The 27,927-nt window shown below is 36.4% G+C and overlaps 1 long non-coding RNA gene across 7 annotated transcripts in view; it reads right to left on the bottom strand.

Moving 5' to 3' along the window:
- LOC306996075 overlaps window positions 1-26,247 on the bottom strand; it is a 90,031-nt gene extending 63,784 nt beyond the window's left edge. For 6 of the 7 annotated variants that reach the window (XR_013797006.1, XR_013797007.1, XR_013797008.1 and 3 more), the window contains exons 1-2: window positions 26,097-26,247; window positions 17,938-18,037 (exon numbers count right to left, since the gene is read on the bottom strand). This is a non-coding gene — a long non-coding RNA (uncharacterized lncRNA). Of the gene's footprint in view, window positions 1-17,937; window positions 18,038-25,443; window positions 25,559-26,096 lie in introns of those variants that run through there. The other variant, XR_013797012.1, reaches the window with a different exon arrangement.
- Window positions 26,248-27,927: the final 1,680 nt, after the last annotated feature.

Genomic DNA, 27,927 nt, shown 5'->3' with positions numbered 1-27,927 from the left:
AACATGTTCAACAGGTCACATTAGCGAGATTTCGAGGCCAAAACAGGCCCACTGCCTATTATTAATAGTGTAGTGACGTATGAAGCAAAGATCACGCAAAAATCACTGCTTTCTGTTGGTCAACGCTGTGAATTTGCATGACCGACTTGAGCCCGATGCAAAAATCTGTGTGGGGAAATCTTTCGACCGCATGTGAAATTCCCAATCTCATGAATTCCTATTGAAATGACTAGATTTTGTCTGCCCCAACAATGGTAAACGTGATTGCACGTGTAGCCTTAATAACTCTTCAGCCATCTCATTTTCTTTTAGAGCATGTTATATTTTACATGAGTGCATATTTAATGCGTAGCCTATAAAAAAGCGGTTCAGAGATGGGTTTCAGGTGACATGACTTACTTAAAGGTAATTAGCGTAGCTGCCTAGCTATATAAAAAGTCACTAACAGAGTGCTGACAGCGGCCGAGCGCTGACACCACATCTCTTTAATCAGTGAAACGTAGGCCCATTTTTCCCCTCCTGCCTGGTCCGGGGATTGTTCGCTGGTCAAAGCTGCCGGAGGACACAAATGAATGTCGACTGAGGCACGGACAATAGCAGGCGTAAGGTTACAGCATGTAAATGATTGCGCGGAGGCCTTTTCTAAGGAAGCTGCCATGTCCCGCAGTGCGCGTGTCATATTCGGGGGAAGGGGGGGCGGAAGGCCCTGCTCCTCACAGAACAATGACACTGAGATATGGTGAGAGGAGAGTGGTTAATAGATCCAGACAAACCGTACGCATCTCCTGACGGACGAATCATCGTCTAGCACCGTTTCAATTCGGCGGGGCTTAATAAGAAGTGACTGACTTTACAATAACGCCATCATTTGCTTTGCCCGAGAACCGAATGAGTGACAGACGACCCGAACTCCACCAGCTGCACGACTGTCACCTGGAATGCGTTCTGTCATCTCCCGAATATTCTTGATTCAAGAATATACAACAAAAACACTCCCGTGAGAATTCACACCTAGGGTGACATCGATGATATGAGCGAAAACGACAGGGAGAGAGACTAAGCCGAACGATTGCATCTTTACGTGAGAGTTAATATGGATGTGAAAATGAATATTTCACCCAGATTATTAGATGCGGCTCGGCTAACAGACACAGGATATTGGCTTTTGCAGACCAGTATTTTGTTGTTTGACATCCCTGGCGAGGTCTGCGGGCTTCGGCAAACCAGAGAAAGCTGGGAGGTGTAAGGGTCATCGCAATGAAACAGTGCTGTCGAGCTTTTGATTCACACAACAGCTGACGCGCACTCACACAGAGTCAAGCTACGCCAGATGCATTGAAAACAGGGTGGAGAGAAAGTTATAATCATCTGCACTGTATCACAGGATTTTCATTGGAAAAATAAGAGTATTTTTTAATGAAAAAAATTAAACCCTATCAATACAAGCTTATTAAATTGTAAATGGTAGTATAACCATATCCTGTTAAAACATATAGGCATATATATATATATTTACTAATTCTGTACATATTAATATGTAATTTTGAAAATAAACCTCAATTCCCATCAAATTATTTGAATATGATCCTCTGAACTAATCAAACCCAGTATATATTGAAGCTTTAGTATGCATAATATTTATGCTTCTTTTTCACGACACAGTAGATGAGTTTTTCAAAAATGTGACTAATATCCATTATAGTGACATTCTAGTGTTTCTATTTCATGTCAATTCGAATCCAGTGGAAAAACACATTATAGAAAAAAAACGTATGATAAAACAAAACAAAAATCTGGAGTGTATCACTATTTGTACATCAGAGAATTGAATTTAAAAATATGTATTTATTAATATCAAGCACAAGAAATGTATCATTTTCCATTGAGGATGTTTGCATCATGTTATCAAGTCAAAATTCAGTTTGACTCTTAGAGAAAAGTCTGAACATTACTTCAATGAGCTCATTGTTTCTGCCTTAAATTAATTCTGAAATACATAACTCGGACACAGTCACCTTTGATAAAAGATCACTCTAAATTGTAAACATGCGTTTTCTGTAAAGCTGATTTGAAACAATAATGTATTTTGAAAAGCGCTATACAAATTAATCTGAATTGAATTGAACACAAGGTTTAACGTGCATTACAGCTTTATATAAATGCTGTGCAGATAAATCCCCCTCGAAAATGCATCCTTCTGTTTCTCTTTATACACCATCAAACTGTCCTGAAACAACCAAAAGCTCATTGCAAAATGCAACCCCCAACAAAACTCCTCTGACCATGTACTGTCTGTGACCTTCCAATCCTCGGGAATGTGCCTCGCCACGAAAAAATCCAAAATAACGCCTTCCTTTTTTGTTTTAACCCAGACCAGATTGTCATTGTGCAGTTAAGCGTTCATCGGCTTTACACTACAAGACCCTCGAGATACAGAACAACCTCATCTTATAAGGCCACCCCTCGTCTTGAGGCTCGTAGACCCGAAACTTGCTTATTCAGTTGACTAATATTGTCTCCCCAACTTCCTATGACCTCCGAGAGGCTCCATTTGAGAGCTCAGGAAGAATTATAGTGAAAGATCTGTTGTGTTGTTATTTCTAAAGGAAGATGGACCGAAAAGGGCTGCGGATAGCAGGATCTGGCAATGCTAAGATGTGAATGTTCTTAATGGGACTCAGGTGACAATATGCTGACCAGCACCACAGTCCAGCAGTTTTAAGCCAGGGTTAGAGGTGTGAGAGCGGGGGGGAGCAAGGGAGAAAAGAAAGGGGAACAGGTTAAGGGGATATGGGGTAGTGAGGGGACGTGTGTATATGTGTTGGGAAGTACACAAGACTATGGAAAGAAAGAACTTGGGCCGCTAAGTGATACATAATCCTTAAGTCCTTACATACACACAGAGGGATTTTGACACAAAAGCCTTTAGTCTTCTCCTGTCTGCTTTATGTCATGTCTCATGCCCCCGTCTGAAACATCACAAAAGACATGATGGACACAAAGCACCTTCAGAATTCAGAGATATCAGAATGAAAACAAATACTGTACGTACAGACAGATTTAGTTACAAGGTAGGTTTATCAAAACATGTTGGCAAGTAAAAAATGAAATAAAAAACACATACACGTAGCGTTTTCAGCATTATAATTAAATGTCTGTACTATTGACAAATATATACCCTTATAACACCGCATTGTTAACAAGAATTTGTATTTTGGCACGCATTTTATGACTTTGTCAATAAAAAAGTGTTTTGCTGGTACAACATACTTTGATTATTTTACGATTGTCAGGGTTGACATTAAATTGTGGTATTGATGTGAACGTGGAAATAAGGACATTTAAAAATGGTCATGTACAGTTTCTGTTTATTTTAATTTTTTTTACCTAATTATTTTACTTTTTTTTTTAAAGTCAATTAAGAATGTCTGTCTAAAAATATTACGGATATTAAGGATTCCTATAATGTTTTTTTTTTTATTAACTTTCTTCGAAGAAAGACAGTATGATCCTGCTTCTTAATTTCACCCATCCTAGAAAACAAATGCAGTGAGATTGAGTTTGGAAGAACAACGCTGCCCCCTTCTGTTCAAATGTAAAAAGTTCTTAGCCTTTGTTTAAGTGGTAAAATGACGTTAAAATGTAGAAGTACAGGTGTTTCTGACAAAAAATTTACCAGATATTCCACAGGATTGACAAATAAAAAATCATGTTATTCTACATAAAGTTAATGAAAAAATGTGGTGAAGTCTGGCATTTATACTGAAATTTTACCGGAACACTTGCATTGATGGTTAAATGATAAAGAGAAAGAATACATTTCAGTGTACAATAAACTTCATAAGTCATAATAAATAAGGACCCCTTATTAATTTCAAATCGCATATGGCAGAACACATCTCACATGGTTTGAGAGTCTCAGAAGAACTCAACCTCTATGTGAACATCAGTCACTGACTGTCACACTGACATTTAGACGAGTTTTAATCAACCAATCAAATCAATACATCAAGTCTAAGAGCAATAAAGCAGATGAACACCAAACACAAATGCAAACACACTCACACACAGACTGGAAATAAAGTTTGTCACTGTCGAGACAACCCAATCACAGAGAATGCTGTGAAGCCACAGCTATGCGTGGTCTGGTCCTCCTAAAACACACACCACACCGTAAAACACAGCAATGTTTCACATGCAAATACTGAGGAGCATTTTCGAGAGCCACTTTAAAGTATCCAAACCCCCACCCCACCCTCTTTCAAAGCTCTGCAGCAGAATAACTCTAACTTGCTAATTTCTATGGGTCAGCTGGAGAGGGAAAGACTTGTCAATCACTCTCACATGTAGAGTTTGTCTTTCTAAAAACAGGGATGGCTGTGTGTTTCCATGGCCACTAATCTCCCCCCAGCACAGTTACATGCACACTCACACCCAGCCCGCCACATTCCCGCAGTTGACTAAGGTCAACTCAAACTGCCCAATCACAAGCACATGAAATGCTCTTTGTGAGTTGGATTATTGTATTATTATTATTTATTAAATCATTTGTATTTTTTAGTATTATAATTTTTTTTGTCCTCTTCCTCTTAGTGGAATTAGGCTAAATGCATGGTTGAAATTGATTCATTTTACTTTTTGTTGTTTCGTCGTCTTGCTTTCACTCTAAACTTTTGCTGACTTGTCTGAGACATTTAGATTGTTTTGAGCTCAAAGATTATTTCTAACAGCTATATATATACTGATAATTAGTTTTTGTGACACTTTGTTGACATTAGGATATAATACATTTTAGTCATATGTAATTATTTAAAATAAGTGTGTGTGTGTGTGTGTGTGTGTGTGTGTGTGTGTGTGTGTGTGTGTGTGTGTGTGTGTGTGTGTGTGTGTGTGTGTGTGTGTGTGTGTGTGTGTGTGTGTGTCCTGTGACCTCTTGTGTTGTTCTCTTCCCATTCAAAAATCCTTAAAGCTAAAATTCTAAATAGGCTATCCATCATATAATCCATCATCAAACATCATTTGATATTTAAAAGCACAATTTAAAATACTACTAATTATAATAATAATCGTCAAGCATTTTAGACCCGCTAACATTCCCAGAAAGAGTTAACACGTTCTGAAACACAGAAAAAAAAGTAAAATAAATTATACAATTATAAATCAATAAACAGTAAAATCCCCTAGATTTCTTGGTTCTGTCAGACATGACTGTTTTAGATGCAGCACATGAGCATATTCTATACCTTCTGCTTGGAAATTAAATATTCATGGCTTACCTAGCTGTCTATTGTCTTCAGGCTAGAGGGAGAGCTGTACACGTCTAGAAATGGCGCCTCATAAATCATAAATACACTATAGACATATACATTAATGTACAGCGTGTCTGCATCTGTGTAAATATGCACAATAAACAACTGCTTGGGTGTTTGACTATTTACCGCCTAACGTTTAATGTTGCAGATATTGCTAAGTTGTCATGCACTTGTGTTAATAACAGGCTACTAAGAGAGAGAGAGAGAGAGAGAGAGAGAGAGAGAGAGAGAGAGAGAGAGAGAGAGAGAGAGAGAGAGAGAGAGAGAGAGAGAGAAATAAGGAGGGAGAGGGTGAAATAAAAGAGAAAAAATGGGAAGGTGTCTATTTTGCCCTGTTCTGTCATGTGAATCCTTTAACTGTGCCAGACGTGCACTGCGGCCCCCTTCAATTAAACAGGAAAATTGATGTGTTTCATTAATTATGTCAGTAATATCATAAATCATGAGTGGACTGAGTAATTAATTATTTTCTCCTGATGTAAGGAACATGACAGGGCAGAGAGATAAGTATGAGGGGGGTGGAACAACAGAACGGGGACTCTCTCACACAGTTCTCCGGCCTCTGGGACGGGACACAAAGAGCTTTTACAATTTAACGTGTAGCTAGGAAACGCTAAAGACTTTCCCTACTCTCTCACAGATAAACATTCACACTTTTGACAAAATTATACCTCATGTTATATTGTTAGTTAAATTAGAGATAAATAAAGACAAGTGGTGATTTTAGTAAGTTGCATAGTTGTATTGCCGGTTATATTCATTTACTTTTAGATTAACTTAATTCTATTAAATGCTAATGGTAATAATAATAGTAACAATTATTATTGTTATTACTATTAATATTATTTTAAAAAAAGTTAATATCAAATTATATATATATATATATATACACAACAAAACATATATATATATATATATATATATATATATATATATATATATATATATATATATATATATATATATATATATATATACATTTTATTATAGATTATTGCAAATCACATTCTAAGTTTATCTTGTTAGTTTTACTATTTTATATATAAAATAATAATTTCTTAATCTGTAGTCTGGATCCATAATGGATAATAATATATATATAAAAACTCATAAAACAAGGAAATCTTTGTGAGGACCGGTTTGAGGACCCTTGGAGTGAGGACAAAGAGAGTAAAGTGATGACATTTTGGTCGGTCCTCACTTTCTGGGGCCCAATCTTAGGCCTGTTTGAAGGTCAAGATTTGGTTTTAGGGATAAGGTTATAATTAGGTGAATGGATATAGGTTTAGGGTTAGGGTAAGACATGAGTAAATGAGTATTTTCATGAGTATAAAATATTGCAGTGTCAATGAATGTCCTCACAAAGACGTGTGTGTGTGTGTGTGTGTGTGTGTGTGTGTGTGTGTGTGTGTGTGTGTGTGTGTGTGTGTGTGTGTGTGTGTGTGTGTGTGTGTGTGTGTGTGTGTGTGTGTTTGTGAGTGTGTGCGTGTGCGTGTGCGCGTGTGCGTGTGTGTGTGTGTGCACATTAAAAAAATCTATAAATACATTTCTATTAAAAATGTATTTTAAATTCTTTGAAATTAAAGCACACAATAATTAAAATTAAAGTTAATTTAATACTTAATAAGTGAAATAGATTTTTTTTTTTTTACGGAAAGGCGGAAAAAGGAGTTAATACCCAGTAAATGAAGAATGTTTTTTGTGATGTATGCAGCGTAAACCGAAACAGACACACAAGTGTTCCTCCAGAGTTCAGGCCTCTCAGAGCGCATCTTAGCTCTGCCTATCGATCCAAACCACAGAGACAGAGATCTATGTGTGTGTGTTAGGGGGAGTGAAGGTAAACATTGCTTGGGACGACAAAACACTGTTCCCACTGGGACGCTGGTCTGCCTCCCCGAGACACACACACACACACACACACACACACACACACACACTCTCTTAGTGGGGACATAGGCAACTAAGCCAGGCTTTAATATCAAGTGAGGACTCTAGTGTTTAATCAGGAGTGTTCCTCTTTTGTTCTCAGGCTCAGGGAGAGACCTGTGGACCAGTGGAGGAAAGGTTAATGCTAAAGGGTCAAGTGATTTCACACCCGAGACGCCAACCGCCTCAACACTGAGCTCCGCCACATCCCACAATGATGACATAGTCACTCTGATTTATGGCCTGGAGGAGGTGGAGGTGCTGGGAGGGAATCACACTGTTATCTTATGATAATGTCACAAAAACACAACAAAAGAATAGCAAATACCAAAAGACAAAAACTTGCATATTAAATTAATAGTTAATCCAAGACAATTCTGCCATCATTTACTCACCCTCATGTCGGACTTACGCGTTACACAAAAGTAGATGTTTATCTTATCCAAGCTGCTCTTTTCCATTTTAAAGAAATTAATGCTTTCATTCAACAAGGATGCATTAAATGGGAGTAAAGACATATATAATATTACAAAAGTTTTCTCTTTCAAATAAATGTTCTTTTGAACTGTCTATTAATGAAAGAAAACATGTTAAGCATCACGCCTGTTTCAACATTGATAATAATAAGAAATGTTTACTTAGCACTAAATCAGCATTCTCCGATGATAAATGATTTCTGAAAGGATCATGTGACACTGAAGACTAGAGTAATAAAAAACTGTATTTTTTTGACATATGCAACATTGGTGAGCAAAAGAGACTTTTTTCAAAAACACAAAAAAATGTCACCGTCACCAAACTTTTAAATGGTAGTGTACGCTATATTTTGGGAAAATTTAATTAAAATGTATGTCGCAATTTTAGTTTTTTCTAGCTCAGCCCTGAATATTTAATCAGATAACATTTATTCTTCATGAGCACAATCTCTATAAATGTTTTTTAAAATCTTGAGCCAATAATCACAAATGACTGGAAAAATCATGAAAATTCACTGCTTAAAATGTGTAGGAATCCCTGGACCACAGTCATCGCAGGAAGTGACAGATTTCAATGTAGAAGAAAATGGGAAAACCTTTGATTTTATTTGTCTCTGGATGCTGAATCGTGAGATTTTGGGCCATACTTAAAGATGCGCATGGGACAGTAATGGTAGTTAAAAAAAAATGAATATGAACCAGACTGAGTAGAGAAAGAGTCACAGTCTCCACCTGCCACTTAACTGGTAGAATATGGAGAGCATCAAAACTGTGGGATTGATTCCCTCCACACATACTGATAAAACACCATGAATACACTGTAAAAAAGCTGCCAAGAGAATCAATGTAAATGCAATCTCGGAAAACAGTTGTTTGTTATAGGCCTTTAAAACTAAGAAGCTGTAGAGAAGACTACTGATCAGATGCAAAGTTAGGAGAGAGAGAGAGAAAGAGAGAGGGAGAGAGAGAGAGGAGCCTAATGAAAAACAAGATGGATGCGGTCTGAAAGGCTGATTGTGGGATTATTAATTGTTTTCAGTTCCCACCCTGTGATAATGATAGGGAGATTTCCAGTGGAAGTTGAGAGAGTGTATTCTATTGGACTGATTATTTATTGTTTGAGGTATTGATGCGCATGTGTGTTCAGAATAGTGAGGCTGAATGTAATGGCTCATCTGTGATAAGAGCACACATTAATTCCATTGTCTCTGTTTCACCCACATTCACTTTTTTATTCGTTATCTTTCGCAGGAAGTGCTTATGTGGTTTGTGCCACATTGATACCAAATTAAGCTTCAATTATATTGTTTTCATATGTTATGGCCATTTTATGAATACAAACTTAGTTATTATTACTGGCCATGGCTGTCAGCTTACATGACTGTCAGATCCACAGAGGTCTTTTTTATTTATTTATTATTGTTTATGTTGTTTATGTACTATTTCATAGCATGCACACAAAGAAAGATGTCTCTTATTTACTCACGCTAAAGCGTAACTGCTTTATCATTCATATCTAGCCACTCAACGACACAAAAATGTATCGGTCTTATGTCAGAATGAATGCTGATGGCTGTTACGACTCTTTTTATATGATTTTCTCTCTTGCACATACACACATAACTCACTGTGTTTAAAGGTATGCTCTATCTTTTTCTTTAAAGTGTTACCATATATTTCAAATGATGTAGGCCTATATTTACATGATATTAGGATTCAGAATATTTTATTTTACATGTTGTGGGTCGCCTAATGGCGTCAGACACTGCTGAAAACTATCAGACAATTTCAGTCACAGAGAAATTCACAGATGACTATGAATTCTACATTTGCACAATGGCATTGGTAAACAAAAACTGGTAACACTTTACAATAAGGTTCGTTAGTTAACATTAGTTAACTACATTAGTTAACGTTAACTAATAATGAACTGCACTTATACAGCATTTATTCATCTTTGTTAATGTTAATTTCGACATTTACTAATACTTTATTAAAATCTTGTTAACATGAGTTAATGCACTGTGAACTAACATGAACAAACAATGAACAGCTTTATTCATATTAACTAACATTAACAAAGATTAATAAATGCTGTAACAAATGTATTGCTCATGTTAGTTAATACATTAAATAATGTTTAATAAATGAACCTTATTGTAAAGTGTTACCCAAAAACTACAGCCTAAAAAACCCATAATGTCATGATCCATGCCACTAGGCGTCAGTATAAATCCAGCTAATACATTCTTCAAAATATCTTCTTTTGTGTTTCACTGCAGAAAGAAAGTTAAAAATGAAATGAGGGTGAGTACATTTTTTGGATGAACTATCCCTTTAAGACTCAATTTTGATATCTCTCTAGACACAAGGCCCATCCTGCCGATTGATCAAAAGACATTTCCAAGACTGGACCATCCAATAAACACAACCTTTATGAGAAACAAGCACAACGCTGTCCGACGTTCAAATCCACAAAACCGGGTTTAACGAGAACACATACATTAAACAGCATTAATAGCCTGGCCAAGTGCTTAATGGATCTATTTTTTTTGTTTGCGTACTGTAGAGCCGAGTGAAAGGAGGAGCAGGAGAGGTGCAGCGGGAACGAAAGCGAGAGAGGACATTCTCCAATTATGAGTTGTAAAGCGAATGTACGTGACCCTACGTGTGTCCATCATGTGCAAAAATACACATTCTCGTGTGTTCACCAACGTACTCGGTAACACTTCCTGAAATCCACCCCCATCCCCTTCTGATCTCTGCCTTTAGAAGCGTCTTATTCAGACCTGGCACAGGCTTCTCGTTCGCCCCGGCTCCCGCACTATTAAATTAAAGCACCGGAGCCCATTTAATAAGCGCTGTAGCGGATCATTTGAATAAGGACAGTATTAGTATTCCAGCGGAGCCGCAGCTAAAAGCTGCTGACCTTTTCCTCCGCACAGGAGATCCTTGAACACATCCCGTCAAATCACAGCGCCTGGTAATAAGCCATCAACGCCAAAGAGTGTTAGCGCATAGGGGATTTTCTTTTTTTTTTCATGCCACCAAACAGAACAGCAAGGCCGGCGTATTGCGATCTATCAGCGGGCCGGGATCTAAGAGGCGGAGGAGGGGGCAGAAAATGGCGAGCACGGGATTTATCACGTCGCCCTGCTCTCGTCTTGTACAGTGGGAGGGCTTTTCTTGATACAGCATTGATTTATGTGCATGTCAAGGGGTGTGGGATTGATCAGCGCGCATCAGAAATCCCCACGAGTGCTCTCATAACAAATCATAGCCTGACCTTTGCTAAGACATATTTAGCCCTTGTTGCACACTCGAGAAAATGCTGTTAGGTGCCACCGGAGCAAGTGCATGTATTTGTTTATTTTGTTGTCATGCTTGACTAACATTGAAATATTCAAATTACAGAGGACATCATGTGGATGTTAGACTGCACGGCATGAGAAAACCATTTTACAAAACAAATACGCTTCCAATTTTAGCTTGTGTGATGCATTAGCATGCAGTGATTATGAAATATATTTTTCTCACAAAACAGTTGATTAATCTAGAAATTTACCATGAGAAATACATAGATGAGGATAAGGAAATGTCTTTATCTGTTTATTGTTCTTTAAATCATAGTTTTGTTTCATAACACATTTTCTATTGGCCGGTTCATTTGCTAAATGTAGGCCTTGTTACGTGAAGATGTTAATATAATAAGTGATGGGATCCTTTAAAAAAAAAAAAAAAAAAAAAAAAAAAAAAAAAAAACAGAGAGAGTTAAAGCCCAGATACTGTAAAATGACATAAACAATGATGGAAAAGTTGTGAGAAGGTCCAAAGATGTTACTGTTAGCTAAACCTTGGAGTTTAGTGCAATACACTTTAAATCTAAAGACTTGAAGTTTATTGCAGTAAATAACTACTTAGGCTACATTTGCAATGCACAAACACAAACAGTGTTTTTAAAAATAATATAAGTAAATTTCAACAATGTATTTCTATGAACATATAATATATTGTTGTTGTTGTTGTTGACTTTTATTATCCCCATGGGGAAATTTTGTCATTGAGGTTCAACATGTGTACACAAAAACAAACAAAATATGAAAATCACACATTATTAAAAAATCACAATCAAAATGACGAAACAATCCCCCCACACTCATCATCACTGAGACCCGCTCAGTAAACTCAACAAAAACACGTTCATATTGTACGCCAATGACTTGTAGTTTGTTTTATTCAAAAGCCGGATCAATCTTTTAATTATTTGGATGCCAAAAATTATTTAGTTATTAATTTAAAGTTTTAAAACAATTCAGAATTGAACTTGATATGTTTGGTGCCAATATTGTAATACTTTCATGTATTTTTGTCACATCAGACTTGGGTCTTCAGATAACTTTCCAATCAATCAACAAATAAACAAATAAAGTTAAAATTACAATGGCACAATCAATGCATCAAAAGCATCAAAAAGTGTAAACTCTAACAATCTCTAACATCATTAACAAAGTAAGAAAATCAAATTTCATACGATTAAATGAAAGAAAATAAGCTCTAAACTCTTTTGTTGTGTTTGGCCCCCAAAATGGTCCAGTCGATGATGCTTCACAAAATTAAACGATTACTTTAATTAATTTCCTGGGGATTCCTTTTATAATTTAGACTACAAACTAAAATTGATCCTTAAACAACATTAATTGCTCCACGAAACACAACCACAGCATTCAAGCCCACAATGCCAGTTTACCATAATCCTGTATCCATTAAAACTGTGCATTTGTGAAACTATGCAATGAAACAAATAGTTAAAAAGAGCCAAACAGATGTTCTGCCTCACAATAACAGGGTTCAAGTGGAGCAGGGTGCCCCTAACCGGCTAATAAACGGCCCCAAATGAGCCTGCAATTAAATTTATACACTTGATTGCACTGCTGTCATGTCCACTACAGGCTTATCGAACACCTGGGATCCATTTCCTAATAAAACCTCAGGAAAAAAAAGAAGGAGAGGGAGAGGAGGTGCCTTCTAGTGTCTGTACTCTTGATTGGTTCATCTTATGAAACAGATGAGGAATGAACAAATGTTTAACAAAAACAGATGGAATAGTATGAGATATGTAATAAGAGATTTTGAAAAGAAAAAATGGAAGACATGGAAGAAAACAAAACAATACTCAAGTCACGGTATGCAGGAAATTCATTAAAACAAATTTCCTTTTGACAAATATGCTGTTCAGTATTGGTTAAAAGAATTTTAGCCTATACTTTAACCATAATGCAAGCATCTAAAAAAGTATTAAAATTATTGTGGTATTGGAAAAATGGCTGCAAAGACAACAGCTAAAGACACTGCTAGCAGAGACAGTACAAACAATAACTGAAGAGTTTTTAATAGTATGAAGATGCATATGCAAGCACAGAAGGAAATGCGCACTGACATTACAAAGATGTTATTTGAACATATTTTTATCTCCCTCTTTCTCTCTGTTCTCAGCTTCCTCTCGATTTCCTTCCCTAATGAGGACTTCAGCTAAGAGGACAGTCTTTCTATGGCTCAAAAATAGCCACTTATAGATAGCGCTCTTTGAAAAGCTGTCAAACTGATCCACTGTAAATATAGCTTTCTCTTATCAAGTCCTCTTAAGTTATAAAAACACTCTTAACCTCCCAAAAGCTCCGGACTCCATTACAGCTAAGCTGATGTGTGTTGTGGGCCATGCTAACAGAGTGTTTACTTGTGGAAGCAATTAGCAGAATTAGCCACTCAAAGGCAACAAGATGAAGTATATTTCACTATGTCTTAAACGTAAACACTGAATTAGTGCAAATCCTCTCCCATGATCCAAAAAGAAGTTTGTTAATTAAGGAGCTGGATGATATATTTTATAAAATAAAATCAGGCTAGCATGAAAACGTGGCTAACACAGCCAAATCCAACAGACTACGGAGGGAAATCCTATTGTGTGCAGTCATACAGAATCTCTCTTGTTCTACCGATATTAAACCAGATGAGGAACCTGGTCATGGGCCAGAACTAATTCAGCACAACTTTAAAAAATAAAGTTAGAAGAGTTTATATATTGTCCAGAAAGAGGCACTAAAGCAGTGAACTGACTGGGACAGATTTCACACACAATTTAGAATGTCAGTCTAAAATAAAAAAGAATCTACTTGCCTTTGTTCACATTATTGTACACATAAAGATATTAGAAAATATCTTCCCATATCTTTTAAAAATTCAAATGAACATTCTTCATATTTCTTAAATGCAAAATAGCTGAAAACTGTATGTAAACACCTGCGTCTGAGGTAAAGGCATAAATTACAAATGTCACTTCACTTATTTGATTATGTTTGCGAATTTTGTGACCGTGTCCAACAATTACCAGGCAATATTACCTTTTTCTTGAGTTACCTGGTTCACTGAGTAAGTAATGGCAATTTAACTTGGTTAAATTAAGTATTTTTCTCAAGTAGCTGACAACCAATTGATTCAATATGTGGCAGTGTAGAAAAAGCGAAGCAGAAAAAAAATAGTAGTAGAAAAATGATAAGGACTAATAACCCCACCTAATACAGTTAGTAGATCACAGACAAATATTTAATACTGGAACAAGCCTTTTATTTAGTCTATTCATTCGCTTCAATGACTTTTCTTCTTCAAAACTTTTTATCGTTTTCTCCTCAAATGACTAACAGTCACCATTACTGCCAAATAGGTTACCTGTGAGTGTGGCCATAAATCTTATTAACATAAACTAAAAACGTCTCATTGCTTTTTTCCTCTCTGAAGCAACCTGTCTCGAGTGCGGGCCATCTGTACATAGTTATCGCTGTGCTCACACAGATGGCCGCCAAACGCTTTCAAAGTTGCTCCGTCCGCACATCTAACCTTACAAAGCAAACTAATTAGCAGTAAACGCATTGCGAGGAAGAAGTCGTTTGAACATGTTTTTTTTTTTGGACTGGGGTCTAATGAGGAAAGAGAGCACGCAAGCTCTAGGTGCCGGAGGTTGTTTCTTGAGCTAAAGGTTTACGGTCTTCTTTAAGACTCAAATAAAAAGTAGAGGCTACCTTGAGCCACAGCTTCTGTCCCTGCACATATAAGCTTTTTATGAGAACCATTGGAGGGCACAAGGTGGAGCAGGTAAGATCCTAAAGTGGGAGTGTTAAGAGTGTGCAAGTAGGCAGGGGGAGGTTAAAGGCCTGAACGCTGTTATAGTAACTGCAAGGTCAATGAAAAGCCCCAAAAAATAGGCAAGCTGATCAGGATTTGCTTCTACCGTCTTCTTATAACATCCCATTTAATAGGGAAATATCTCAGAACTTTGGCTAATGTTCTGGAAAGGTTTTCTAAAATGATGAACAAATGTTCTTCCAGTAACATTAATAGAATGTTAAATTCAAAGTTATCGTTTCTATAATAATGTTCTCAAAACGTCAATACAAAAAGGTTATTTATAAAAATATTAAAATTTGACATTCGTCTAACGTTTTTTTAAATTTACAATTTTGAAATATTTTGAAATTTGAGTCCCTTAAATTCTGCATAACCACGAAAAAAATAAAATAAACATTGGAAAATCTGGATGTTTTGAACGTTCAAAAAACATTTAGAAGTGTTCATACAGTAACTTAATGGGAACATTAGCAAAACATTCTTAAAAGTTCTGTGAGGAGTTATTATTAAGCAATGAGTACAAAATGTTCAGTAGGTATTTCTGAGACCTTTACGTGTATGTGACTGTTTTGTTTGCATTTGTGATGTTTTTGTCTTTCATCAGAATACAGCTTTTTGAGAGCCTTTTTTTTTTACTCAGGAACTCAATTTACAGAAAGGAGGACAACTCCTTAGAAAGCTAATTAGCTAGCGCAGTACGTGGGCTAAGAGGAAATGTGAAACAAGCCTGCTGCCAAACGTAATATTATTTTCATTATTTCCTTCATTATTTATTTATGGATGTGTTCAGACTTAAATTAATGCTAGAAATCCTGGTGCGAGACGCTGGCAGCTCTGGCGGGTCCGGTGGCGCAGTTAGTTAGCATGCACGCACACATAGTTCCCCGACACCAAATAAAATTACAGTTTGTGTTTCCTGTCCAATTCAATTCAGCTCCATCTTTATAGTTTCAGGGGTAAACAAACCTGTCTACAGCTATTGTGGTTTTAAGAAGCACAGTCACCAACGTCTGCATTAGCATGTGACGTACACAAAACAAAAATCTTGACGTTAATGCTAATACTGGTGGTTTCTAAATGATAGCATCACATTACACTTCACTGAGACAAGATTCTCTTGTCTAACCCAACATGTGGCCATTTTATCAGCATTGAAAAAGATCACCCCAGGCTTTCAGCGGAGGCACATTACAAAAACATATTTCTTTTCCCTTTTTCAGCCAGACATTTCTGATAAAAGTAACTCACTAAGGCTACAGGGAGTGCTGGTTATTCTCTTGACATATTATTTTTCAGTTATTATATGAATTTCCCCCCTTTCACCACATTGAGAAAATTGAGAACGTATGGTGTGCAACTTTGTTCCTTGTTCTTTGAGGATCCATTTTGGGAGAGGGGGTGAAGGGTTGGGTGCTGTAGCAGGATAGATAAACACAGAAAAATGGTCTCAGCATGTCAATTTGGTGTTTTTACATTGACCATAAGTGAGGCGTTCCTTCCTGCTCACATCTCAAAGAGCAAGCCCCGCAGCCATGTGTAGGCAATCATGACAGATATGTTCTCTCGCCACATTTCCCTTGTCGCGCTGCGCGGGGCTTCGGCGAGGGGCACGGTAAATGCTAACACGTTGCGGAGTTGGAAATCCTCATGAGCTTGTCTCATTAGCGGCTAATTGGAACGACTTTCCTCTGTCTTTTGTTCAACGTCACATTTGTCTTTCTTCTTTTTTTCCTCCACTGAACAGGGGGCAGATGGGGGTGGAGGATGCATATTTCTGAGCCTACAAGATTTAGCAAGGGAGTTGGGCCCGTATTACTGCAACATAAACACTGCTGTCCCGCGATTAACCTTAGAAAGCGACTGAGTGCAAAATTAAGCACTCAAAACTGCACAACCAAATTAGCTCTAGAGATGGAAGAGAGGACCTCTCCACTCTGCCATTGACTTTTCCCAACTGGGTAATACTAAAGAAAACAATAACATAGCCAAATGGCGAACCACTATTACAGTTTCCATTTGAGCTTGACTTCAGGCTGCAATGGCCCATTGAATCTTTTGCATAAATTGGCTGGGTTACCACTCAAAGCAGTTTTAAGAGACATTTCAAATTGTGTAAACCTTGACGAAAGTCTCGGCATGGGATCAGAATCAAAAATAAGAAAGTTCATATTTTATGGTTGGTTAGTCTAGTATGTTCTACTTATCATATTAAATTTACATGTTGGACTTAAACAAATTGTGTAATTGTGTAGGTCAGGAACAAATTAGATTATCTCTGATTATTATCTTTTATGGTTACATTTAATTGGAAAATCTTTTATTTTTATTTTTTTCACTGGCACAAGTTACACTGACCTTGATTTATGATGGAGATTTTGATGATATTTCATCATTTAATGGGCACAAGGGTAATTTGTTATTCGAAAAGACCTCTTAAAAATAAAGGTTATTTATTAGTATGGATCGTTCCATGAAGGACCTTTAAAATCCATAGAACCTTTCCATTGCAAAAAAGTTTTGTTATAGTGGAAAAAGGTTATTTAGATCATTAAAGGGTTCTTTACACTATGACAATTTGGTTTTTGAAGAACTGTTCACTGAAAGGTTCTTTGGGGAACCTAAAATATTTCTTCTATGGCATCTCTGCAAAGAAAAAAACTCTTTTGGAAACTTTATTTTTAAGAGTGAGGAATAAATGTGGAAAAGTGTGTCACACCTTGTGTTGTTTCTGCCTGTGTGTAGCACCTACGGCTCTCCATCGCAAAGATGACATTTACAGAAGTCGTAAAGACACAGCAACAAAAAGTGTTTATGTAATTAAATGACACTAGTCATGAAAAACATTAAGATGACTGTTGATGGTGTTACGAAAGACCTAAATCATCTAATTCATTTTACTCAACAGTATAGGATTACAAAGTTTGCCCAAATCATGTTTAGCAAGGGTGCTATACAAATGAATTAAGCAGATTTTAACGATGCCAGCAGGGCAATTATTTTTGAGCTGAAACCTGAAAACGAGGAACCATGGTTATAATTACCTGCATGCCGTGAAACCTGAGGTCAGGAACTTTGACCTTCTGGTCTTTACTGCTTTCCAACCACAGGAAAACGAGAAAACTTCAGCTCAAGAGCCTCAGGCTAAAGAAAAAGAAAGAAAAACCAAAGAAAAAATGAAATCAAAGGACAAGAAATAAACCCTATTGCCCTCTTCTATTAAAAAGCACAAGATGTGACCAGGGCCATATTTATGATACACCCTAAGCCTTTTTAAGCTGAGACTGGAAGGACTCTTGGGGGTGATGGGAATGTGGAGGTTGCACATGTCTCAAACTCTGGCCTGCTGCATCACAGGTTTTTGCTAAAGTGGTACTGACATTGACCTCTCTAAGACCCAGTCATCGCAAGAGCCCTAACAAGGTATTAACCTGGTAATGTTTCCCTGAAAGAAGGCGCAGCTGCAAAAGCCATGTCCCAACCTCTACTATAGGGCCACAAATCATGAACATATTTACACATGTAGTGTTTACAAGAGAATCAAGCTCAAAGTGTTTCTGATTGTAAAATGCCTTTCCACTTATGTGGGCCATATGGAAGCATACATGTTCATAATGTGAAGTTTATTAATAAAGCTTGCCTCGGGCCCATTCGTGTTGTGCATCTTTACTACATTAATGCGACGCTAAATAACAAATCATAACGTAGAGGCACCTCAAGCTTTCTCCACACAGTTCATCTGTGACTACATCAATGAAGAATAGGATATTTCATCATAGGTTGCACCGATTGTACCGTTTTGCAGAAATGCGATCTATCCATCTAGATAAAACAATGAATATGTCAATAGTATCATTACATGATTTCATATATCCTCTACTCTGTAATACTCCATCTACACTGAGAAAAACAATGTCTAGATCAGTGTTTCTCAACTTTTTTATATATACCCCATACATATGGCTCAAGCTTCCCTTCACTGACACGATAGATAGATAGATAGATAGATAGATAGATAGATAGATAGATAGATAGATAGATAGATAGATAGATAGATAGATAGATAGATAGATAGATAGATAGATAGATAGATAGATAGATAGATAGGTTCATGAAACCAGATAGTTTCTTTGTCAATATGAAATTATTCACAATTCTTATATGCTAACTGAATTATCAATGCTCAACAAATGTAATATCACCTAATGAACCACAACTACACTTTTAAAATACGAGCTGAATGTGCAAAGGCATTAATAAGAAAAGAAAAGAAAATAAACAATTTAGAATGAAATAAAAAATAAGTTGATTGAAATAAATAACACTTTATTTAAATGAGGATATTAATTAAATATTTTAACCTAATAATAGCACTACAATATTGATAATAGTCATCATTCAAAGCAAAATTTAAATATTTCCAAGTACCCCGGAACAAATTTGAATCACCCTGTTTGGGAATCACTGCCTTAGACAATCACTGCCTTGTGTTGTCAATCAGAATATTATTTTTCACCAGCAGTGTACACATAGCAAGGGTTTAGGAGTAGAGAGTGCGTGCGCGTGTGTGTGTGTGTGTGTGTGTGTGTGTGTGTGTGTGTGTGTGTGTGTGTGTGTGTGTGTGTGTGTGTGTGTGTGTGTGTGTGTGTGTGTGTGTGTGTGTGTGTGTGTGTGTGTGTGTGTGTGTGTGTGTGTGTGTGTGTGTGTGTGTGTGCGCGTGCGAGTGGGTGGGAGTGTTTGTGCTGATTGTGTTGAGCGTGCACGGTGCCCATGAGGAAGCTCATCTGTTACTGTGCGTCTGCATGGCTTGTGCCACTGAGGGCGGATGACAGGGTGTCACAGTAGCAGACAATGATGGATGCACCACATTCAGTAGGCAACTTGGGCAATTGGACACATTAACAAGAGGCACCTGCTTTTCCCTCCGTACAAATCTATTAAAAGATAACAGCAATGGCAGATCCCACTCAACTAGTAAATGATAACTCTGTCTGCACTGTGAGGAGAGGAGATCCTCGAAAAACACAGGCCTAAACCATAGCATTGCTGGTCAAACAGTGCCATCTAGTGTTTAGGATGGACTAAACACTAGATGACCAAAAAGACTAATATTTTACACTGGGCTACTTATTTGATCACTATTGCTTAGTGTGGCTAGTTGTCACACCTTTTAGTCTACTGAATATTTTCTTTTATTTATTATTTATTATTAATCTATTTTACAGTATACTTGTGTATGGCTATATATATATATATTAGGTATATTGATGATACAAGTTGTAGTTTTTATATGTGATATATTATATTTTACATTTTAGGTAATATATCTGACTACTTTTGATTGCTTTAGATTACTTTTGTCCTAACTTGTTTATAGCATTGATTTAAGTAGTATAATATTATTATATTGATAAAGTAGCCTACCATAATGATAAAAAAAATATCAACAACGTGAAGTGCATTAAACAATAGGCGACATTATGCTAACTAACACTAATCAATGAATTCTGAATAATTTACTGTCATTTTGTAAATATTAAGTATATCATCTAATCAATATAAAAGTAACTGTAATCTGATTATGAGTGTTTTAAAACGTATAATCTAATTACAAGTATTTCATTTTTGGAATCTGATTATGTAATCCAGATTAGTTATATATTACGAATATATATTTATTATATAAATAAATATATATTATACAAATATAAATATAGCATATCTTATCTGCTTGATTGCTTGTATTTTTGCAAAATTTGCCCAGCTTTAATTTACTAAATCTGACTATAAGGCATGACATTATTAAGATATTATATTCTCTGCTTTGAAACAGTGTGTATTGTGAAAGCGCTATACAAATATTTTTTGACTTGACTATTGAACATTTCCACTATTTTTAGAACAAGAGGATAGTTAATGTAATGCATACCTTTGGTGACAAATGAAATTTGACTTTTGAGGGCATGGTTTACAATAGTTTAACATAATTAACAAAACCACTGTTAGTCAAAACTTTGTGACAACTAGCCCCAGTCTCCTCTAATGAAACCAAAACCAATGTGTTGTATTTCTATGCGAGCTGTAAGTGTGATTGTGATCCATTTTGCACGTTTTAATAACGTCAGACATACATCAATCAAAACTGCTGATTATAGAGATTCAGGACTACAAACACACACACACTTTTGTGTGGTTTAGTGGGTAAACAATAACGTGTCAAGCAAGACTCAACCTGCCTCAAGAGACGAGTGTGAGACTGATGCGACAAAAAGCCTCAAGGCAAATTTTAATGATGGATTGAGAATCATTATCTTCCTGATGGTGATGTGAGTGGCAAAAGACATTTCTTGTGGACATGTGTGGTCTGTGCTTGATGATTGGCTTGATTTTTTTTTCTACTATAAGTCTGAGAAACTAGGCTAATGGGTTTCTGTAAGTGTACTCAATCCTCGGCGCTCCTGTGAATATGGGGATTCGTTTGATAGACAATCAGACGCAGTTGTTGCTCGCACTCAATGGAATGAATGAATTAGAATCGAAGAATAATGACAAAAGCTGTGCTACAAAAGAGCCATGTGGTGGTTTCATCTGTTAAATCTTTAGTCATTTCAGAAATTAATGAATTAAAATAATGGTGTACATAATAAATCAAATAAATAAAGATGATCGTGCTTGGTAAAAGTATACACACTACAGTGTTACAATAATGAACAGCTGAACAGATTACATTTTAATTATTTAATTATCCATTAACAAAATGGATGAACAAAATGTACTGCATTTACAAAGGCAGCTTTATCGCATTAATGTAGAAAAGATGCACAACACCAATGGGCCTGAGGCAAGCTTTATTAATAAATTTCACATTATGAACATGTATGCCTCTTGTAACAAAAATAACGACAATATTTTACAAGTAGTTTTATATTAAATTGTGTGTTGTGCATGGTGCATTAATAAAAGAACAACAATAATAATATTTATAATTATGATTATTATTAAGATCTGAAAATATTTAGTAAGTCAATAATAATAATAATAACGATTAATTGAACTACTACTGCTACTACTACATCTGTGACTTATATTTTTCAAATAAATAAAAATACATTAGACTATTCTATATGTTCCATTTTCCTTTTCATTACATGACCTGAAGTATTTTATTATTTTATTATTTCTTGATCAATAGGGAGGTTTTGATTTGTCTGTTGTTGTGGATCATTCTTTATTTTGGTAGTAATAAACAGAGGATAAAGTCAATGTATTCTGTATTAACATACAGCAAAGTGCATCTTTTAACTGAGCAGAGCATAAACATTTAAGAGACTGTGTCAGGCATGAGGGCCAGAGCTAACTAGCATGGTACATACCTTTACGACTGGCAGTTTGTCAAGCCACTTAAGTGTCCCCTTAACAGAATTTACGGTCATTTGAAAAGTGACAATGCTCAAAAACGGCTACTTTTCTCTCGCTACTCCTGTGCAGCCCACTTAAACCCTGTCATAAATCTAGCCTCATATCCAGGCAGATGGCTTGTGTTGTCAGATATCACATGCCAACAACGCTTTTACCATCATTGTCTTGACAGAAATATGATACGGAAACTGCAGTGTCACATCACTTAGCGTGGTTTAGCCTTAAGTCGCCTGGTGCCATTTTAATCAATCAAAAATTTGTCATTTTTTTACTGTAATGATCTTATGGTAGGGAGCAGCATTAAGGGGATGTGAAGAGACTTATCTATTGCTTGATTTACGACAATACTCGCAGATTTTAAACTGGGGACTCAGTCTTCTGAGGAACAGCATTTTCAACAAATGGACCAGTAAGTTATGAAGTAATATAGGCCAAATGGAAATGCCACTCCTTACCTCCAACACAGACTCTGTAATGAAAACTCAATGCTGTTACAAGCACACACACACACACACACACACACACAAACACACACGTCAAACCAGCCACAGTTAAAGATATTACTGCCATATGGACATTACTTTGACACACTCATCTCTGGCATTTGATAACATAATACTTACTGATTGTAGCATGGAAACATGCATTTTCTGTAAAGCTGCCTTCACTGAAAAAAAAATATATATATATGTATACACCGGTATATATAAATATATATGTATACAGTGCTTAGCATAAGAGGAAAAAAAAAAGAATCATCTTTTCGAAATTGATCTTAATGCCTTCATTTAAAAAAAAAAAGAGAAAAACTCCAATCTTTAAAGACACCAATTTTCTTTGTGAATGGATAATGTATCGTACATAAATAAATGTTCATCCTTAAAATACAGGGTTCATAAGTCAGTACACCCCTATGTTAAATTCCCAGTCAGGCAGAATTTTATTTTTAAAGGCCAGTTATTTCATGGATCCAGGATACTATGCATCCTGATAAAGTTCCCTTGGCCTTTGGAATTAAATTAGCCCCACATCATCACATACCCTTCACCATACCTAGATATTGGCATGGGGTACTTTCCATAAGATGAAGCTCTCAGTGCAAATCAAACCAACTATTAGGCTAACTGAAATAAAACCATGCCAATATCTAGGTATGGCGAAGGGTATGTGATGATGTGGGGCTATTTTAAATTCCAAAGACCAAGGGAACTTGTCCAAATAAGTTAAGCAATGTTTAAAAAAAAATTATAAGTTATACAAGATGTAACGTATTAAAATCAGTTTAATGTAATTCAAGTTGAAATGATTTAAACATCCATGTTGATTGTACTTAAATATTTAAGGCAGCAACTTTTTTTACTGTGTCAACTCTATTTTGAAAATTGTTGAATTGAATTGAATTTCCGAAAGCTGTATTGCTTTTTTCTCATTCTGAAAATCCTTCTGAAAAAATAAATGAGCAAGAAGACACGAGACAATGACAAATCAAAGTGTCCACAAAAAGAAAAAGGAAAAATCTTTTTAAAAAAAATAACATCTAAACCATGTGTAGCAAGTTATTACAATCTCTTATTTTTTTCTTATTGGAATCTCGATGTTGATTTTGAAAAAAGTTTTCAAATATTAATTTAAATTTTAAAAAAAACATGCATAGTATGTCATTATATGTATGAATGAATGAATTTAATGCATTTTTTTATTATAAATGAACAGATCTGTACAAATCAAATGACTCAACTGTGATGACAACCACAAGTAAAAAGTAATAGTTTTTTGTTGTTTTGTTTTGTTGTGGTGAATTCCTTCAGTTAAATGTCACACTGTGTATATACTTTATTAAATCCCATTACAGTACATTTTGCCTTCTAAATCTCGAACACCATGTCATCTGGGTTTTAAAAGAGAGAATCTAATGTAGATCACATTCATGGAAAAGCCAATACAAGCACCATTCCCACACAGCTCTTAATGAACTTTGCTTCTGATGCCAAGTTCATCATTATTTTTTATCACCATGTTTATTTCCAATTTGACCTTTATACTAATTAGAGTTTGACCCTGAAAAGCCGACTCATTTCTACCTTCACACTCTCAGTCAAGGCTAAACAAAGTTATTATGCCTTTATTCCCTGGGAGAGGAATATTGGAATTTTCTAAAAGAGCAACCCATAGAATAACCTATTACAAAACTATACACAATCAATAGCTAATTTCTCTGCATTGATTACTGCTTGGACATTTAACACGCACCCTCTGGCAAGCCATAATGTGTGTGTGTGTGTGTGTGTGTGTGTGTGTGTGTGTGTGTGTGTGTGTGTGTGTGTGTGTGTGTGTGTGTGTGTGTGTGTGTGTGTGTGTGTGTGTGTGTGTGTGTGTGTGTGTGTGTGTGTGTGTCCACTCCCCATTGGCTCGGTGAGTATTACATTCATCGATTCCATGAAGAGGACTAAAAATGCCAAACTGTTCATTTATCTTAATAAAGACAGCTCAAGATCAGATCTGTCTCTCTTTGCTCTGGGCAAGGATGCAATTCATGTAGAAGAACAAATAGTATATACACAACAGTTTCCTGGGATCTAGAAGTAAAACTACAGATTATTACCTGTGGCTTGGTCATAACCTAAATTTTTTTTTTTTTGAGGTTAGTAAGATTCGCACCAGAGGAACCTTTTAGTTCCTAGAACTATTGGCGGAAGTTCCCTGTTTTTGCCATGTCCGCACCGCAGGAACTAGGAGCGATTTTAGCAACTCTATTTGGAGAAACTAATTTAGCTCCTACTTCAGAGTAGGGTCTAAACCAGCACTATAGGAACTACTGTATCTGTGTAAGTGTATGTTGATTGAAGTGCACGCTAAACACCGGCACCCACCATTAAAAAAAAAAAAAGCTGTGTAAACACACAGATTATAGCCTATAAAATATACTCCAGAAACTAACTCTACGAACATGGAAAACGGTGATAGATGGGCCACTGAGGGGAAAATCCAGCGCAACTTTGAGGTGACCAAGCGAAACATAACCGTGTGGTAAATATCCTTAAAGTTTGTTTCTCTCTTTGCAAGTTTAAAACTGTTATTTCATTGTCATTTAATATGTTCAATTATAAAGACAGGAAAAAAACAGAGATTACTTGTATGTTGTATTTCCCTGTAGTCATCAACAGGTGGCACTATGTGTGTTGCATACGATACGATGCGTGTGCGCTCTCGCTTCAGTCATTTGGTGAGACGTGCAGCGGGCAGTGCGAGAGACGCACAGTCTCTGGAAATTGTGGAGGATTTGAGTTCATCTATGAGTAAATACAAGGTTTTGTGAACATATATTTGTTTAAATTGGTGGTTGAGTATGATTTCACTTTTCTAACTTTAGTTAGTGTGAATGTTGCTGTTTGAGCATAAACAACGTCTACAAAGTAAGTTACAACGCTCAAAGTTCAAAGCAAAGGAAGATATTTGCTTTTAAAGAAAAGGACTACAACAAACGGCTGGTAGGGACTACACGACATTCCTCCCGGGTTAGTGACATCACCAACCCTAAAATTTACATAAACCCTGCCACCGGGAACACGCAGTCTATGTTGAGAAGAGGAAAAGTTGTTGCATAAGATAACATTTGTGAGTCAGCTCAAACTTTAGCATCCATCTTTTCACATACAATAAAAAAAAGTCACTCTGTGTGCATCTCACAACAGTTCCTATACGAGCGATGTATAGATTACCATGACAGAATATCCTAATTGAAGATAGTTATCTTCACATCAGCAACATAAATTCATCAACTAACCATTCAGAGACGTCCTGTTGCATTCTACATGTTGTTACTTCTTCTTGAGTTGCTCCATCTTTGTCTGACTCCGTTTAAACATAAAAGGCAGAACTGTTTCTGTCATTTAGTGTGTGTCTGCTTGAGGTAATCGCAGCTGCTAACAACACAAGAGTTCTTGAAACCCCGCCTTCTGCAGCAGCTCATTTGCATTTAAAGGGCCAGGCAGAAAACGGTGCATTTTTGCAAACACTCAAAAAGTGACAACTTTAACATGCTATATAAAAATTATCTGTGGGGTATTTTGTGCTAAGTATTTTGTGCTAAAAGGGCATTTTACCACCCCTTTAATATCACTTGTGGATGCATATTTTGTTGTGTTAATTCAGAGAACTGTCATGTTTAAAAAGTTATGTTGTGTGTAATGTCTGCAATGATATGATGTCACAACATGCGGAGGCCTGGTTATTTGCCGTTATGCCAAATGTTATACTTTTTTTTTAATGTTTCATGTGCTTTTCATGTGATAGTTATTTGATGTGTTTATTTACACAGTGTGCAATATAATGTTGGGGATTTCAGCCCTCGTGAAGTGAATGTGTGTAGTCTAGGAGCTGGTTGTTATGTGAGTGTTATTTTCTCTAATTTCTCTCAAATGATATGTAAGTGGGTAATATAAAAAAATTACTTATGTTGTTTTGTTCTATTTGTACAGTATTCCCACTGCCATATTGTATTGTAATGTTTTGGAATTGTTGCATTACTCTTACTCCTTTTTAGCATTTTAAAACGGTTGTATTCTTGTATTGCCATGTTTAAGAGTAGCCTGTTCATTATAAGTGGACTGTGATGCTCAAACGTATAGTGTATCACAGAGATAATTGCACCCTGAGTAATGTAGAGCGGTGAGGAGGTATCACCAGCTCTGAAAACCTTTCTTTTTTTTCAAATTTGTTTTTCTGCTCTCTCTTTTGGCTCTTTTGTTAACATTGAAAACTGGAACCGTTTCTTTTCAATTAAATTGATAAATCACATTTGAAAATAAATAGTTTTTATTTTACATCATTAAATGAATAAACGTAAAGTAAATAGAACCTCCTAATGTGTTCCTGGTGGTAAATCTAAATCCCCGGTCAAACATGATTATGTAATTCTGCTCAGCTAGCAACACTGACATCAATCACACTGCATACGACAATAACTTTTCATTACTGTCTACTTTCTATGCTTAACATTTCTATCTAATAACGTATTAGACACATAGACAGTATATAAGATGGACACAGCGACCCCACAGATTTCAACGGAGAAAAGTGAAGCCCATTTGAAGCACTCACTTCCTGATCGCCAGGCGAACTGCGCAGACTCAAACTGAGCTTGACGACGTAGATGTGTTGTGGGTCTTCTAGTAGCCGTGCCGAGTGAAATCTGAATCATTCCCTTCCGAATCTCGCAGAGACGGAGAGCGTGATTATTAGTTGTCAATGAGCTAGCAGCATGAGCAACTTTATGAATCTCTATGGGCTTCTCCCTTGACTTTATGCCTCCACGTCCCCCCGATTGCTTGGGAGCTTCTCCGCCGGTCTATACGGTAATTTCTCTACAGTGCGACAGAGAGTCGCGTGGGTATGACGCAATCGTTAGCCTATTTTTTTACAAAAACGGCTTCTACGAAGTCATAACGTAAGATACAAAGTAATGGAGCCTTTTATACATTGTCGTGTTTCTTTAGAAATAAATAATGGACAAATGGAGTCTTTGGACGCTTCAGATGTAAAGTTATTCGCTGTCAAAGTGACGCAAAAATGAATGGGAGTCAATGGAATGCTAACAGCAGGTGAAGTTCTGCTAC

The sequence above is a fragment of the Phoxinus phoxinus genome, assembly GCF_949152265.1.
Source record: "Phoxinus phoxinus genome assembly, chromosome: 3".
Classification (NCBI taxonomy): domain Eukaryota; kingdom Metazoa; phylum Chordata; class Actinopteri; order Cypriniformes; family Leuciscidae; genus Phoxinus; species Phoxinus phoxinus.
Note: the sequence above shows the minus strand (reverse complement) of the source record. Positions and strands in the feature narration are given on the sequence as shown.